The sequence below is a fragment of the Monodelphis domestica genome, chromosome 8 (assembly GCF_027887165.1).
Source record: "Monodelphis domestica isolate mMonDom1 chromosome 8, mMonDom1.pri, whole genome shotgun sequence".
Taxonomy (NCBI): Eukaryota; Metazoa; Chordata; class Mammalia; order Didelphimorphia; family Didelphidae; genus Monodelphis; species Monodelphis domestica.
Genome location: NC_077234.1, coordinates 13,149,075 through 13,166,788, shown reverse-complemented (window position 1 = coordinate 13,166,788; position 17,714 = coordinate 13,149,075). Strand labels below are relative to the sequence as shown.

General features: G+C 36.4%; 1 protein-coding gene across 29 annotated transcripts in view; it reads right to left on the bottom strand.

Annotated features, from left to right (window-relative positions):
• MBNL1 (muscleblind like splicing regulator 1) overlaps window positions 1–17,714 on the bottom strand; it is a 276,473-nt gene that overhangs the window by 127,183 nt on the left and 131,576 nt on the right. For 2 of the 29 annotated variants that reach the window (XM_056807912.1, XM_056807911.1), the window contains exon 2: window positions 15,378–16,898. The exons of the other annotated variants lie outside the window; for them this stretch is intronic. The gene's annotated coding sequence lies outside the window, so the exon portion shown is untranslated. The remainder of the gene's footprint in view (window positions 1–15,377; window positions 16,899–17,714) is intronic. 29 annotated transcript variants of the gene reach the window in all.

Sequence of the window (17,714 nt, the reverse complement as noted above, 5' to 3'; positions counted from 1 at the left end):
AAACTGAGGCTTTGTGAGTAGGGCATGAGTAGTTCAAGAGTGCATAAGAAGTAAGTAACAAAGCTGGGATTTAAACCTAGGACCTCTGACTCTCCCCTCCCCCACCAAAAAAGTTGGTAAGCTGCCAACTCAACAAACTCCAGCTAAAGAAATGCAATGCAGGAATTTAAGACAAACTGATAGACAGAAGCCAGACAAAGAATTTTGTAGTTATATTAATAATGGCACACAAATTTAACACTATGCATACCATGATTTACATGAAAAAGATTTAAAAAAAGGAAATTAACTGATTAAATAGCAAATAAGGGACTGGATCATGGGTAGCTAATAGATTGATTGGCATAGATATAATTTTAAGAGAAACTTTAGTGTTAATTCCCTGTTTTTTATAAAGGGCACAATAATTTATTTTTAAAAGAAATGCTATGGATAGGAAGTCAGTGCATTAGAAAATGAGTTTAGCTTCCATTGCCATTATTTTCCAGATCACAATGATAAAAATCATGTATAAGCAGTTGATTTTCGATAATCTGATCTGAAATTTGTCAGAACTGTTTCCTTCTTCCTGAACTGGCACCAACGAGGCTGCCTCACTAGCAAATTCTTCAATGTGCTCAGTGTTGAAAGCACTTTAAATAATCTACTTTCCCCCAATCTTCCTGATCCTGAATCAAATCCAATTTTTACCATGTATTTATTAAGGACAAGGCACTGTGAACTTTTCTTTTCTTTCCTTCCCTCCTCCCTTCCGCCCTCCCTCCATCCCTCTCTTTCTTTCTTTCTTTCTTTCTTTCTTTCTTTCTTTCTTTCTTTCTTTCTTTCTTTCTTTCTTTCTTTCTTTCTTTCTTTCTTTCTTTCTTTCTTTCTTTCTTCCTTCCTTCCTTCCTTCCTTTTCTTCTTTCTCTCTTTCTTTCTCTGTATCTCTTTGTCTCTCTATCTCTGTCTCTCTATATCTATAATTTTACTTCTCCTTCCATTCTTCCTTTCATTCTGAACAGAAAGCTTACAAAATGACAAGTATAGAATGCAGCAGAAACCATAAAGAAGAAAGCAAATGGAAACTGAGCAAGTAGGATAACTGAAGGAGTCAATAACTAAGAACCACTCTGGTGACCTTTGATGACACGTGCTGTGAACAAATAGAGGAGCAAACAACAAAAATCCTGATTCATCAACACTTCACTCGAGCTTCATCACATTGATGGAGCATCCTCCCATCAGGCACATGAAATGCATAATGTACATTATTTTGTTTGATCATCAGAAAGATTCAGAATGTTAGATGCTATCAGCAGACCAATTTTCTTGATAGAAAAACTGAGACTCAGAAAGGATGGGTGATCCTTGAGTCACACTGCTACTGAAATAGTTTGAAAGATAATCTTAGCACTTTTTCGCTGCCTTATAATGATACAAATGCTCAGATTCAGGTGAAGAAGACCACAGTTCGAATCCCACGATGATAATTTACTGGTTGTGGTATGCTGAGCAAGTACCTTAATCTGGGCCTCAAGATACTCCCTAAATATTTATCTTTAAACATACAAATAGCATTCCATTGGCCTGGGGGGGAGGGGCGCCACGGATCTGAAATCACAGAATCTTCCAAAGCATTTGGCCACCAGAAAAACCAAGAAGAGACTTCTAATATCAGATTACTTGCCATAATTCTACTTTCAAAACATTTTTTCTGATGCAGTTATTGCAGTCAATGCTAATTTAAGGTACTAACAACAGAATGACTAAAAATGCTGACATAAAGCCAAACAAAAAACACTTTCTCCTGTGAAACCCTTGGCAAATGGAAAAGTACTTCACCTCAATGAGGACATGGTTCCTTTAACTGTAAAATACAGTTTGGACCTAAATCTGTGTGCCTATTGTTGAGTCCTTTCAGCCATATCCGCCTCATTGTGAACCCATTTGAGGTTTTTACAGCAGGGTACCAGAAGGGTTTTGCCATTTCCCTCTTTGGGTCATTTCACAGATTGAGAAACTGAGGCAGAGAGGATGAAGTCATTTCCTTGGGTTCATGTACCTAGGAAGTATCCAAGACCAGGTTTGAACTCAAGAAGATGAGCCTTCCTGATTCTAAGCACAGTGCTCTATCCACTCTGCCACCTTGTTGTCTCTGGTCTTGTAATTAAAGCCAGTTAAAATGGATGTGACCAAAGGATTTAGAGCTTTCCTAACCAAACAATGTCTTCCTCATAGAACCATTTTAATTCACCCTGAAAACTAAAACAATGGAATCTTTGCAGGTAATCATTTCCTCAGATATTTGTGACAGTGAACAGGGAAACTTCTGAGAAGGTGCTTGACTTGGTTAGTCATTTAACCAGTGGGAATCCAGGACTCTCCTGACTCCAAGCCCATCACACTCCACTATCCACAGGTGCTTCCAGGGAACTAATTGTCATTTCCTTAAAGATCTGAAGAGGAAGAAAATGAATCCCGTCCTTACAATGAAGTCTCTGAGAAATAAAAAAAAAGGGAAGGGAAAGAGGAGCTGCTCCAACTCCCTCCCCATGAATAGAGTCTGGGAAAAGCATTATACAGGAGGATTGGGGAAAGATGGGGGCACAGATGAGTCAGGAACAGCTGGAATAAGGAGGGTCCAAGATTTGGAAGTAAGGACGTCCCATCGAATTTCTGGTGGCTGCTCAAAGGTGGAACTGCATGAGTCCCTCTGACCCAGGAAGCCCGAGGGAGAGTCCCACAAGGGAAGCAGATGCTTGGTTAGCTGAGTCTGGTCCTCATGAATCTGGAAAAGGTTGTTGGGTCACACTGTAGAACCTCATCTGTTGCTTGGGGATCCCTAACTTGAATGGGTAAGATGCTCTGTCCTCTCAAATAATAATGATGTTATTTTAACTTCATTTTTTCTTCCGAGTGACAAGTTCTAAAGCACCTTAGAGATATCTAATAAATAACAAAGAATAATAATGTGGCACAAATATAAAAAATTTGGGAACAGAAAGGAGAAAGAGCCATTGTATCTCTTGATATTTTCATGAATATTTATGACAATAGCAATACGTTCGTATAAAATATATTTACAACATGACACCTGACCAAAAACACAGATACATGTGCAAAACATGCAAAGTAAATAACCAAAGACAGATTCCTAAAGACATCACTATCTCACTACGAGCTGGATAAAAAATGAAATATGTCGGAGGCAATTTCTATCACGAAAACTAATCCCAAAGTGATTTTCTTGATTATGGAGCTAAGGACCAAGAAGTGAGGCTTAAGCATTGTGCCTGGAGCTAATAACAGGAATGCTCCAGATCAATGAATGCTCATTTCAGCAATGCTCTTTGTATGATAAAGGAATAAAGTCAAATACAGACGACAGAATAAAGTTGGGAAACCCATAAATCATCCTTCCTGTTAATCCATAGAATCTGCATGCAAATGTACATCATAACATTTTAATAGCAATGCAGTGACTGACTGCGATTAAGTCATAAATAACTTGAAAAATTTAATCCATTTATCATTAAAGGTTCCCACAGTGCAAACCAACAAGAGAGAACAAAAAAGGAAGAAGACTGTGTAGAGCTCAGTCAGCTGAAGATATTCCAGACTACTTTTTACCAACTGTCGACTTATGAACTTTATTTTCTGACTGCTGGCTCTAGTTTCCCAATGAATGATGCCATCATGACCAATCACGTGGCCAATGATACTGAAACTGAATTATTTAGTCCTGATTTTTCTTTTAAGGAGATGACATCCATCCTAACTCAATATATTTAGCTTAATTTTATTCTGACATTTCTCTATGTGCCCCAAATGGAAAATTAGATGGAGAGATAATTATATTATGATTGTATACAGATAGATAAATATTGTATGTAGTTTACACAATATAATATGTATAGATAATTATAGATAGAATAGAGACAGACAGAGAGAATGTTGTCAACTCGTTTGGTCCATGGGGATGTTTTCTTCCCTCCATCATATACTAAATAATAGAGAGCTTTTCTGAGTATTGATTTTTTTGGTAACATTAGTACTGACATAGCAATATCTTGTTTTTAAGAAAAGAAAATGCATGAAAGTAATCAATATAAAGGAGGAAAAGAAAGATAAAATGGAACTCAGACTCAGGTTAATCAGTTGTGTAAAATATAAATATGGGTTTGATGGCTTACAATGGAGAACATCAGGAGTTTTCCTGCCATTTTATTACAAATGGATTTTATATGGTTTTATCTTCATAATATGCATGGCCTTACTCTGTGTCCTATTACATGCATTTGAGCACACCAAGGGAGACTAAAGATTCAACTTTGGTTAATGTGAACAACTAGGAAAAAAACTTGCTAATTGTTTCACTAATAAATTCCTATTTTTAGGCATTTTGTGGATGACAAAACTATATTCTAAGTGCAGTGAGTTCTTATGACTTCTTAATAATAGTCTTGAAGGGTAGCTAGATGGCTCAGTGGATAGAGAGACTTACCTAGAGATGGTAAGTCCTGGATTCAACTCTGACTTCAGATAGTTCCAAGCTGTATGACCCTGGGCAAGTCATTTAACCCCAATTGCCTATCCTTCACCACTCTTCTGCCTTGGAACTGATATTTAGTATTGATTCCAAGACAGAAAGTAAGTATTGAAAAAACAAAACAAAACAGCAGAATTCTATGACAATGTACCTGGATACCTGTTCCAAAATATAAGATAAACAAATGGTCTAAAAGGGCAAAATGCAGACCCATTATTTTGTATATCTGATATATTTTTAAATATTTTTAAAATAAAGTTTTCATTTGAAAATATGAGGGGAAATAAGGTTGTTAGTTGTGGCCAACTCTTCATACATTCATATTGAGGTTTTCGTTGCAAAGATATGAGAGTGGTTTACCATTTCCTTCTCCAACTCATTTGACATATAAGAAAAGTAAAGTCAATATTATTAAGCCCCGTAAAAATTAGAGACTAGTATTTGAGTTTCAGATTCCAATAAAGAGCTGAGCAATTATTGAAAAACCATTGTGGCATTCTCCCTAAAGCATGAGTCCCTCACCATTTTTGACCAGGAACAACTCATCGGCTGACTTGGGGAAAATATGGCACCTGAGAGGCAAATTAACCTTTACAAATGCCTCTAGATAGTTGTAGAAATGTAAGTATGCTCAATATAATTGAAGAATTTAATTTTAAACACAATTTGACAAAATATACTCTTAGATACATTTTGCCATTAATTCTGTAAGGATGTAGAGAAAACGAGGCTATTTTTAAGTTATCCCATGAGCCTGGAAAAAAGTATTAAAGCCACAGAATCATATTTGGTGAAAGTAGTCAGGAATGACGGATTTTCTTCTAAAGGATCAAAAAGCAAAAATTTCTCCATCACCCATATTTTTCTCTTAGAAATTGTTATTTTTTTCCTATTAAAAAATCAGAAGATGTAATTCAGTTCTGTCTTGCCTTGAGGTTCTTGTCTAGAAAGGTAAATACACCCAATTCTTGTCTCAATGACAGGGTAGATACAATAAACTATTTTCTATGATTCCATTCAGCAATAGAGGGTCACTGTTATTACTGTTGGTCAAGTGCTCTATTCACTCTACCACTTAGCTGCCAGATGAAAAGATGCTGTACCTTGGAGCCTGATGAAATTAGGGACCCTTCATGGAACAGCTACTAGATTTTGGAGATTATCAAACAAAGCAATCAGTGTGTTAGTAAAGTGAACATTTTTATAAAAGCAAACATGGAAGGTATCCCACAGGATCCTTAGACTTCCATAATTTACAAATGAGAATTGAGATGACTGTTATCCTTTAGCAACATCACCTGAGGTCCCAATAATAGGAATTGGGAGAGTATTTATTATATGTCTGAAGAGGGATCACTTCTAATATGTCTTCTGGACTGAAAAATATCCAAGGTGGTCAGTGATAATGATATGAAACATAATAACTATAAAAATAATAATGGCAAAAACTAACACTGATGCAGAATGCTAAATTGGGGAAGTCTTTGAGACATATAATCTCATCTGAGCCCACAAAAAAGCCTCATGATTGAAGATACATATCTCATTATACCCATTTTATAGATTAAGAAATAGAGAGGTTAAGAAGGGCTAAATGACTTTATGATGGTCATTCAGCTAATAAGTATCATGTTTACATGTAGATACTTAAAATTTTGGCAATTATGAGGAAAATAATACATTGAAAGTTAATACTTTCCATTAATGGGAAAAATGGGCATATCTTTCTGCTAATTGCAGCTAGTTAATGCTCAATATTAAGTAAAAAGGGTTAGAAAATTCTGGAGGAAAATGTACAATTAGATCTCAACTTTTCCTGGCTCCTAAATACATATAATTTCTCAGGCCTAAGTGCCTAATGATCAGGAAATGCCTGTATAGGGCCAAAATAATTTAATCATCTTTTTTTCCCCAATAAATACAACACACTTCACTTATAACTTCTATTTTCCTGTTATCCCCATCAGAGGGTCTATAATATTATTATTTCTATATTACAGATGATGCAGAGAAATTAAATAAGTTATTCAAGAAAACAGAACTGATTAATGGTTGAGCAGAGATGGGATCCAGTTTCCTTAGTCTAGAGTTCTTTGCAAAAGATTGATATCTCCCAAGACCGGAGAGTTTTTTTCCAGTTAATCTCGGAAAAAAAAATGAAAAAATCAGGAGGTTAGCTAGCTAAAAGATTATAATGCAGCAGTGTTAAAGTTCTATTTCCTTTTCCAATTAGGTGATAAAAACTGATGGCATATCCATGTAATCACTTGACCAACAAAAGGAAATAGAGTGGATTTATTTGTTGAATTACACTGTGATCGTTTGCATTTTTGTTCAAAAATTATTGTGGACCTATTCAAGCTGTAGGAATTGGGGCACTATTGACAACAAGGTTTAAAAATAGATCAGGTACTCAGGTAAATATAACTCCCTGAGATAATGACATAGTGTAATACTGTGATTTGAGTGGGCTTACGTTCATTGCACAAACAGCATTTACTTGGCTGAAAGATTAGAAAGCACAGACAGGTGTCTCTAAGTATGCCATTACCAACGAGAAATATGACCTTCCCAAATGCAAATTATGGAGGGATCACTCCATGCTGAAATGGGAAGGGAAGAAATAAATGAAGCCAGGATTTTCTTTTTTAAGTTCAAGCTATTTTAAGCTAACAGTATGGAAATTCTTTCAGATTAATTAAAAATATATATTTTTGGCCCCAAAATTTTCCTTCCTTTTCTATTCACTCAAAATGTATTGCAGACATCTCATCATAACCAGGAACACTACTGGCTAGAGCTTGTGAAGTCAAATCAATGCAACAAGGTTTCCTAGCTGTTGTTTGGTGAGGCAACATGGAATAGTGCACTGAGATCCTGCCTCAGACACTATCTAGATTTGGTACCCTCACCATCTTCATGTTCTCATCCATAAGGGAAAGGATGCGACTGAATGGATGGTAAGAGTCCTACCAGCTCCAAATCTAAGAGGAAGCTCTGGAGAGAGCCCTGGACTGGGAATGAGATCTACGTTACAAATGATATGGGACACAATGCAAGTAACCTTTGTTGGCCTCAGTTTCTTCATCTGTAAAATGAATATAATAAAAAATAAATAAATAAAATGGGGATAATAAGAAAAGGTATTTCCCAGAGTTACTATGAGAAGAAAGTGACTTGCAATCCTGAAAGCACCACATAAATGCTAAATATGTTATGTAATTATATATGCATTTTCTTATGTATATATACATAGAGGTATGTAGAAATTTAAATTAATAAAATCACTACTGTGTGGCAAGGTCCTCCATTAAGGGAATGATTGGTAATAACAATTCAGCATCACAGAGGAACTCAGCCTTCCAGATTTCCCGCCCTAAGCCTTTCAGTCCAACCCCTGCCCCACTATGACAATGAGGATGAGTAAATAGTGCTGAGAGCTGATCTAACAGAGTTCCTCTATCACATATTTCCATGACAACAAGCAAAACAAAGACAAGAAAGGAAGACGATTTGGGCTTTGGGCAGGGGAGCGAAATTCAGAAAGTGAAATAAATCCTGCTTGGAGGAAGTGAACATTTCAAACTTATTCTATTGATAAAAGAAACAAATGAAAACAACTCAAATGGATATATTACCATCTTTGTGTATTTACACACATTCCATCTCTAGATAATGATTAGGACTAGTTAACCACTTGATCCAGGAAGGCTACCTGAGACCTGGTTAAGCCACTTGTCAGCCAGATTTGTGAGAGACACAACTTGGCCCAAAAGTTCATCTTGAAGCCAATTTCAACATCAGAGTTTCTTAAATTGGGCTCCATGGATTGATTTCAGTAAAGTCAATGAATTTGAATAGAAAAAAAAACAGCAACATCTTTCTATTCACTGAGATTTAGTATTTCTTTCAATTGTTAGTATAGGGAACAAACATCATTTAGAGATGGCGTCCGAGGGGTACATCAGGATAGCAAAGGGCTCACGATGCACCAAGGTTAAGATTTCTTGTTTTAAAGGAGGACTTCCTAGATAGCTTCACCTTCCACTACTCCAAAAACTGGCACTAAATCACTCTTAAAAATAGTTTGCATATAACTGTGTATGGAACTGAGTTCTTTTAGAATGTAATCTTCTTGAGGGCAGATAGTTTCACTTTTCTTTTTGTATCTCATCTCCCTCCTCTCTTCCCAGCAAAGTGGTTGGCACAAAAAGTCACGTTCATCAATACTTTGTTGGCAGACTGATTCTTAACTCGAATGTTGGCTTTCTATTCAGAAATATAATATGTGTTTATTGAATTAAAATGAACATTGTTTTGAATCAAATCAAACAAGACCCTCCATTTAAGGAGTTTAATGGGAAAACTTGGAGAAAATTGAGATGAGAGGAATAAAACCAATTAAGTTTTATAACATAACAAAACTGGGATACTTTCTTAGAAAATAGATTTAGGAAGTATAAATAAGCATGTTTTTTTTTATTGTTAACATTAAAGTTTGGAGTTAGTTTTTTGGAAGAAATTTCTTTCAATAAGCATTCAAAGAGCCTGAGTTAGCCATCCATCAGAGAGAATCAAGAACTTCCTCAGTGGGGCATATTTTAGCATCAGTTCTCTCTCCTAAAAAACTAGTTTAAACTGGGTCTTTGTTTCTACATATGAAGTCATCCAACATCATTGATAATTCAATGAGTATTCCTCTTTATAGCCTCAGTCACTTTGTCATCCTTAGACATATGTAAGGGATGAAACAGAGATGTTTCTTCATTAACCTGATGGGCTTATAGGTTGGCAAGTTCCGATGGAGACTAATTTTTATCACATGCATAGAGGTGGGTATGATTGACTTGAACAGCTGGTGGTCAGAATCCTACAGTTATGGCACCTAAATGGTGAGGTCCAAAGAGTTCAAGTGACTTGTATATAGTTATCAGTGGGCAGAGTTGAGTTGGGGTTCTCTCAAAATCCTCTGATATTGTGTTGCCTAACTTCTCAGAACTAATTCTTAGTACTAGATTTATAAAAGGATATCTTTGCTGCAAAAATGGAGATTTTCACCCTTTTGCCAATTGAGAAAAGATGTTGAAGAGCAGTATCCAATGAGAGTTGAATGCTCTCTCTCTGTGTCTCTGTCTGTCTGTCTCTGTCTCTGTCTCTCTCTCTTTCTCTCTCTCTGTCTTTCTGTCTCTCTGTCTCTCTGTCTCTCTGTCTCTCTTTCTCTCTATCTCTCTCTCCCCCCTCTCTCTGTCTCTCTCTGTGTCTGTCTTTCTCTCTCTCTCTCTGTCTCTCTGTGTATCTCTCTCTCTGTATCTCTCTCACTTTCTCAACAATAAGGACATTCCTAGACTCAAATCCTAGACCCTGCCAAAGCATGTGGCATGTAAACTTCCTCTCACCCTTGTGGCCCCAGGAGAAGAAAGTCACTTTAGCGATTCATGAACACACTGATTCAATTAGTCCTGAAGCAACAACTAGACGTTCACTTGTCAGTTATGGCATAGAGTACATTCTTTCCTCAGTCTCAATTTCATAGATTCAGTGAACTGGTGTCAGTGGCCCAAAATAGTGGGAAGAGAACCCAATAACACATATCACTCACACAAAAATGGGCTAACATAGAACCATCAATAAAATAGAACATAGAGCATCATTCATTTTTAGGAGGAAGAAAAGAACAATTCAAGTACCTTAGTAGCCAAATATGAAAAGATTTTTACAATATGGTACATCTTTTTGGTTAAAGGATATTGTTTCAATAACTCTAAACCCAACTTAATAGCTGAATTTAAATCATCAACCAAATGGCCAAAATAAATAAAAATCAGCCACATCTTCTGCAAATGACGGCATTAATCTGTGCTCCTCTAACCAACTGAAAGGTGACTCCATGACAACACTGAAATATACATGAAAGTGAGGAATAGTAAGATAATAATTTTTAATCAACCTTCATAAACATTTAATTTCTTGAAAACTATTCTTGATTCTTGTGAAAGTGCTGTTTAAAATAGATTTGTAAAACTTCTTTCTGAAGGTGAACCACAAAGTAATATTCTACTGGTAAAAAAAAAATTACATTTTAACTCCTTGGTCCCAAACACCACATTTTATGGGTACAAAGGGCATTTTAAGCAGTGGGAGTCACCTGGGTAAACAGATTGGGAATATAGTTCAAAATCCTTTCAAAATGTCACTGCTCTCTAAAGAAAGGATAGACCAGAACATTTAAGAATATTAGTTACTATATACAGAGAGCTATTTATTGAGAAAATAAATATGCTACCTGGGATTCTGGGAGTTCAGAATTGAAATATTTTGTTGAAACTGTCTACCCTAGACTCTAAATGATCATCCTAGTGCAAACACCAACAACATGGAAATAGGTTCTGATCAAGGACACATATAAAATTTGGATTTGCACATCGGCTACAGAAAGCAGTGTGGGGGAGGAGAGAGAAAGAGTATGATTCTTGAAACCAAGGAATAATGTTCTCAATTGACTAAATAAATTTTTCAAAATAAATAAATAAATTTTTATTTTCTTTAAAAAAAAAACTGTCTACCCTATTTTTAAAACACGGTTCACTTTCATCTTAACATCAATTCTAAGTATAGGTTCCAAGGCAAAAGAGTAGTGAGGGCTAGGCAATGGTGATTAAGTGACTTGCCCAGGGTCACACAGCTAGGAAGTATTTGAAAGCAGTTTCTAGAATGCAGGATCTCCTTGACTCTCAATCTACTGAACTACCTATCTGGCCCCTGGCTGTACTATATTTTTTAAAAACAATATCTCTAAAATAATTTTCAATTCTCATATATAGTTTCATCAATTAAATAAATTTAATAAGGCAATACATTTTGGATTCCTCAAGGGGGATTGGGAGGATGGAGTCTAACCTGCTTATAGAGTCTTTTCAAGTTGGTTTAAAATATAAATTCACTAACTTACAGGCAACTTCAGTTTCTAATTAAAGTCAAAAAAGTACTGAATTAAAAATGACAAAGGATTACCTCACAGTGACAAGCCCTAAATTCAAATTCAAAATGTTAGTATCTATCAATCAATTACATGTTCTTTAAAGATGTTTAGCAAACAGCATAGAAAATCATTTTAGACATATGATCACATGAAGAAAGTATTTTTTCCAAATATAAGCAGAGGAAATTTGGAGGTTTTGACAAATGGACTCTGCTGCTTTTGATATATTTATTTATCTTTTTTAAAATTTTGCTTATGTTACACGGAGTGAATTTCTTATATTTGCATACTGGCCTAATTTGTTGAATCTGGGGATTTTCTGGAACATGCCAAATTAACAGTATTATCGACTGAAATAAACGGCCTGCCAGATGTCTTATAACTCCACAACAAAAGGCCTCCAGGCTTGGGAAAATTGGGAAGAAACGCGAAGGGAATTGGGTTTAACAACAATATCAGCTCCCACAGAAGAATAACAACAGCCCAGAGAAGTGAGGCAGGAGACAGCAGGCACCCACAGATCCCTAAAAGAAGAGCCAGCCTTTGCAAGAATTCCTGCCTGAGCAGCCAGGTAAGGGAGAAGGCAGCTCAATGTCAAAGAGGAATCTGAAAGAAAAGCTAGGAGAAGGGTGGGAGGAATGGGGGAAGGAGAGTAGAACTGGCTCGATGGAGCACACTTTGAAATAACTTTGTCTAGGAGACCTAAGGAATTAAAGGAGTGCCAGGGAACCTTGTCAAAATGGCAGCCCCAATCCATCCACTTCTCTGATATTTATACTCATGCTTCAAAATATTTATGAAACACCATTACTGTTAAGTGACAAGGGCTGTCTAAAAAACTAGGAACCATCTTCATGAGAATCCTCAGACTAACTGTCCCAAGAATGCTAGATGTTGAGGAAACCTTGGATCAGGGCTGGGTTCTCCCGTATGCAATGTTCCTTCCCTAGACCATAGTCTACATAACATGAGGGTGAATCTCAAGAACCCCCAAAATCTTTACCCCCCTCAAATTAATTTTTCTAAGATGAGCTTTTCCTGGTATCTTGCACAATGAGTTATACTCTAACAGATCTGAGTTCATACATTAAATGAAAATGATGATACTAATTAATGGAATACATGTACAAAGAAATAATAATATTGGAATGCTTGGATTAAAATGCAGTCTCTAAAGTCTCAATAATATGTGATTAAATGTTTTCTAACATTTCTAAAGGGATTTCTAACTCATTTTTTTTCCTAAAATCTATCATGAGGTCTTTTGAACTGTGCAAATTGTGGAGATAAAAAAATAATCAGAAGCACTGACATTGTTCCCTTAAACAGGAGAGGTGAGCATAGGGGTTCACTCTGAGTAAACCACACATTCCAAAAAGAAAAAAATATCGTCTGCTGTCTGGATGACAGAAATAAAACAAATGGGAATGCTCAAGAGGAGAAACTGTCACCTAATTTTTCATCTTCCTGAACTGAAGAGTCGAGTGGAAACTCATTTTAGTCCTTGGAGTATTGTTGAGGAGAAGGAAGGCTGAATTATTGCTATGGCTGACAACAAGCACAACATAATGTGTGATGCCACTAGATCATGAACAAGGTAATTCCTAAATGAATCATCTAACAAGGGCCACGAGTTTTCTTTTCTTATTCATTCTTTCCTCACTTTCAAATTCAATTATATTCCTGTTCATTCAAACCAAAGTACTTCTATTCCTCATTAAAGGAAGAGCTCCATCCATGACACAATGGGATCAAACTAGGGATTTATCTAAACAACTTCTTTTTTTCCTATAAAAAAAAACAGGGAGAAGAGAAGCAAGTTGATGTGAGTGAGTGGTAAGTTCCAGACAGTTTAACTATCCGTGACCTCTCAATGGGGGCAGGGAGAAGAAGGTGTCTTAATGTCACTTAACAGATTATTCACTGCGTAAACAAGTGTTGTGACTCATTAATGGCATGAGGCCAGGTATCCTGAGTGGATGGCCCAATTTGTGTTGCTTATACTCATGTGTCTTCAGTGAACAGCAAAATGATCATGGTGGCTTCAATCCAAATCCATAATCATGCTCATATTGATGAAATCATGCCAAGGAAAAGGGGAAAGAAAATGAGGGAAAAAGAGACAGAGGAAGAGAGACAATGAGAGACAGAGAAAAAGAAAGATGGACAGACAGAGAAAAAGAGAAAAGGAAAAAACGAGAAGAGCAGAAAAGATAACAGAGGACAGGATGGATAAGGAAGGAGAGGAGAGGACAGAACAGAACAGAATCAAAAGTGACTTTCCAATATAGCAAGCCATTTAAAGGAAGAAAAAAAAGGAATCCCGAACATGCTATGATATGACACCTATGTTTTTGATCACATGAAATTAATTGTTAGCACCCCTTAGTACAATCAGGGAATAGAAGACCTTTAACTCATGAGAGATATTTCATGATTAAGGAACCTAGTGTGAAAACCATTCATTTTCACTTAATTGGCAGGTTAGGATCAAAAATCATGAAATTACTTCATCTGATTTCAGTTGTATGAGATTTTCTTACTTAGTTGCTTCAATCATGTCCAATTCTTTGTGACCTTATTTAGGTTTTTGTTGAATGGGCATACATTCCACAAAAAGTATCAAGATGCCCTTAATAGATGGAGAATTTAGTTTTCTATAATATGTTACGGTAGCTGAAGAAAAGTCCTCACCATCAAGCTGACACTGGGTTGCCAAGGTCCTATAGAAGTAACTGAGTTTGTCTTTCGATGACAGGTGATCATCAGAAGGACATTTAGAACCTTTCTGGATTGGTAGGCCTTACCAAAAGTTACACTTCACTGAAACATCCATCAAAATAGTAGTCTTGCCAGGGCTCATCAGGATCAAGAAAAAACAACTTCATTCCAGTTAGTGCAAATGACTTGGTTTTCCTTCTCTTTCTTTCTTTGTTTCATCCTTCCTTCATTTCTCTCTCTATCTCTCTTTCTTTTTTTCTTTCTCTTTCTTTCTTTATCTTCCTTCCTTCTCTTTTTTCTTTCTTTCTTTCTTTCTTTCTTTCTTTCTTTCTTTCTTTCTTCCTTTCTTTCTTTCTCTATCTTCCTTCCCTTCTTCCTTCCCTTCTTTCTTTCTTTCTTTCTTTCTTTCTTTCTTTCTTTCTTTCTTTCTTTCTTCCTTCCTTTCTCTATCTTCCTTCCCTTCTTCCTTCCTTTCTTTCTTTCTTTCTTTCTTTCTTTCTTTCTTTTTTCTTTCTTTCTTTCTTTCTTTCTTTCTTTCTTCCTTCCTTCCTTCCTTCCTTCCTTCCTTCCTTCCTTCCTTCCTTCCTTCCTTCCTTCCTTCCTTCCTTCCTTCCTTCCTTTCTTTCTTTCTTTCTTTCTTTCTTTCTTTCTTTCTTTCTTTCTTTCTTTCTTTCTTTCTTTCTTTCTTTCTTTCTTTCTTTCTTTCTTTCTTTCACTGTATCTCTCTTTGTCTCTCTGTCTTTGTTTCCCTCCTGCTTCCCTTCTAATAATGACATCCTCTACTCCTCTTACTAGGTAGTCTGAATACAGGGATTTGAAAAGGTGAAAGAGAGTTCAAAGAAAGTCATAGCAAAGGCTTAGATGGGAAAAGAACACATCTTTTTTCATCTCCGCAGCCAAATTTAAATTCCACTGTGACACAAAGAACAGAGACGGAATGTAGAAATGATACCAAAGACAAAAATAGAGTGATCCATGAAGAAACCGATCTGGAGCTTCAGTTGGCTCCGGTGGTCAGTACCAAATTCCAAAGAATGTACTGCAGCTATCCATCTCAATAAAGTAAAAGTTAGACATCATTTTAGGGCCTGGGAATAGTCTCCTTTCAGGGCTCTTCATCACTGTGCAAAGACCCTAAAGGAAACTTACCTTTTCATATGTTCTGAGGAAGACTCTTGGTGTTTTCGAAGATGCCTATGCCAAGCAGTCATTCTCTTCTCTCCAATGTCTTAGATGGTGGGAGAGTGTCCACAGTCCACCACCTGCTACTACCACTGAATTGGAGCCTGGGAAGTCTTTAAGGTTTTGACAGGGGGAGTACTGAGCCATAGCCAAAGCTTGGGAAGCCTTAAAAATTGAGCAGGTGTAAAGGGCATCTCAGCTTCCAGCATAGAAACTCAAATAGTGGCAGCAGGGGAAGGAATGATTCCCTTTCTCCAAAAGGCAAGAATATCTTAAGAAAAGATGAAGAAATAAAGGAGGAAGTACCCACCACAAAGACCTGGAAAATGGAAAAGAGCCTTGGAATGTAGGGAAGCTACAATGAATTTTAAAATAAAGGCCCCCAAAACTCAGCTGATGGTAAGAGAATGAAGAACACTGTGAAAATGAGCAATTCTAGAATTCTTTTAAGAGCCCCAAAAGTCGATGACAATCATGGCATATCCATAGTGCTTAGAAGCTTACAAAGCACTTCCATCATAATAACCCTATGAGGTAGGGAGTTCAAGTACTCTTTCCTCAATTTTACAGATGATGAAATTAAGGCACATGGAATTGACTTGCCAAAGGTCAGATAGCTAGTGCTAGGAGGGGACTAAAACCCAGACTTCTGCCAGTTCAACTTATCTTTCCACTACATCAGAGCTCCACTGGCATGTCATTTTGACCCCTGGAATGCTTCTTTGTGAATGAATATGAACAAAGTAACAAGAATTTCTGAACATCAATATTGATAACAGAGATAAGGAACTTTCTTCGTTTTCTTTTTCTCCCTTGGCAAAAGCCAATTAAGGAGAAAAAGGAGAAAGGTGGGGAAAAAACAAGGATAGAGAAATCGAGGAAAGAAATAGTGTGTGGCAAAAGAGATTGTCATCTGAGTTGAAATTCTGCTGAGACACATACAGCACTCTGAAAACATATGCTGCAGAGAGGGACAACCTGGACTTGAAGAAGGATTTTCCTCATTTGGGAAGCCTATATACCATTGAAATGACAAGTTCAGTCTCTATACTATTGATGGATAAATTTTAGTTGGGATTGGGGGGGGGCGGTAGGGAGCAAGAAGAGAAGACTCATTTAATCAGAGAGTTCAGCTTTTTTTTTATTAAGCAAGACTGAAGCTGATGGGAAGGTGAAAAAAAAGCTAAATTAGGAATCCAATGATCTGGATTTAAATGGCAACTCTATCCTTTAATACCATATTGACCTTAGATAAGCCACTGTACAGCTCCTGGCCTCAGTATCCTCACATGTAATATGAAGGAGCTGGGCTAGATGACCTTTGTGATATATTCCAGCTCTAAATCTAGAATCTTCCAAATAAGCTTTACTCAATAAGAATTAAAGTATCTTATAATGTTTCCCAGTTTTATAATATAGGGTATTTAAGGGTAAAAAGGCCAAAGGAAGCAGTAGAGAGGAGTAAAGAGAAAGATGGAGAAGAAAAGACTGCTTGGCAAAGAAAGAAGCACCAAATAAAGGGATGGAGGAACATAGGGAGATAGGTAAAAAGTAGAAGGAAAGAGAGAGAAAGACCATCAACATGTTGGAAGAAACTAGTCACATAAAAGACTCTGCTATCTTGGGAGGTAAGATGTGGTTTAGTGTTTCCTCCTTAGGCTTTCCTCAGAATACTAATTAGTTGGTTACAGAATTTTCCTAGGGAGTTTGATTCCTTTTTATCATTCAAAAATTCATTTGCATACCATAATAATAATGTCACTATATATTTAAAATATTTTCTACTTTGGTCCTGCAGATAAATATTGTCCTTCACATTTCACGGATTTAGATAGAGTTTGCCTCAAAGTCAAGAAGACAAGAATTCAAATCCTGCCTCTGACATTTTTATCCCTAAAATGTAAAATTATGATGGCTAAAAAAATAGTTTTTTTTTTAAGCAAAATCTCCAATGGGTTCCAAAAGACACTGATAACCATCTAAATTCAAAGCAAGTAAAATTAATTTTTATATTATATCATTTAAAGAAAACTATCATTTCAAATGGGGAAAACAATTTGAATTATTCACTCTATAATTTTTTAATTGGAAAAAATGCCCTAGTGATGTGGTACAAGGGAAAGGAGAATTATTCACGAATTCAAATCCTCTTTCAGTTATTTATTATCTCTGGGTGACACTGGGTGTATAAGAGATTTTCTGAGATACTTTTCTCATCTATAAAATGAAAGGGTTGGATGAACTAAACTTCCTATTCTTGGATTTAAGACCTCACAAACTCAAAGGTTTCTTTCCCAATTTTCT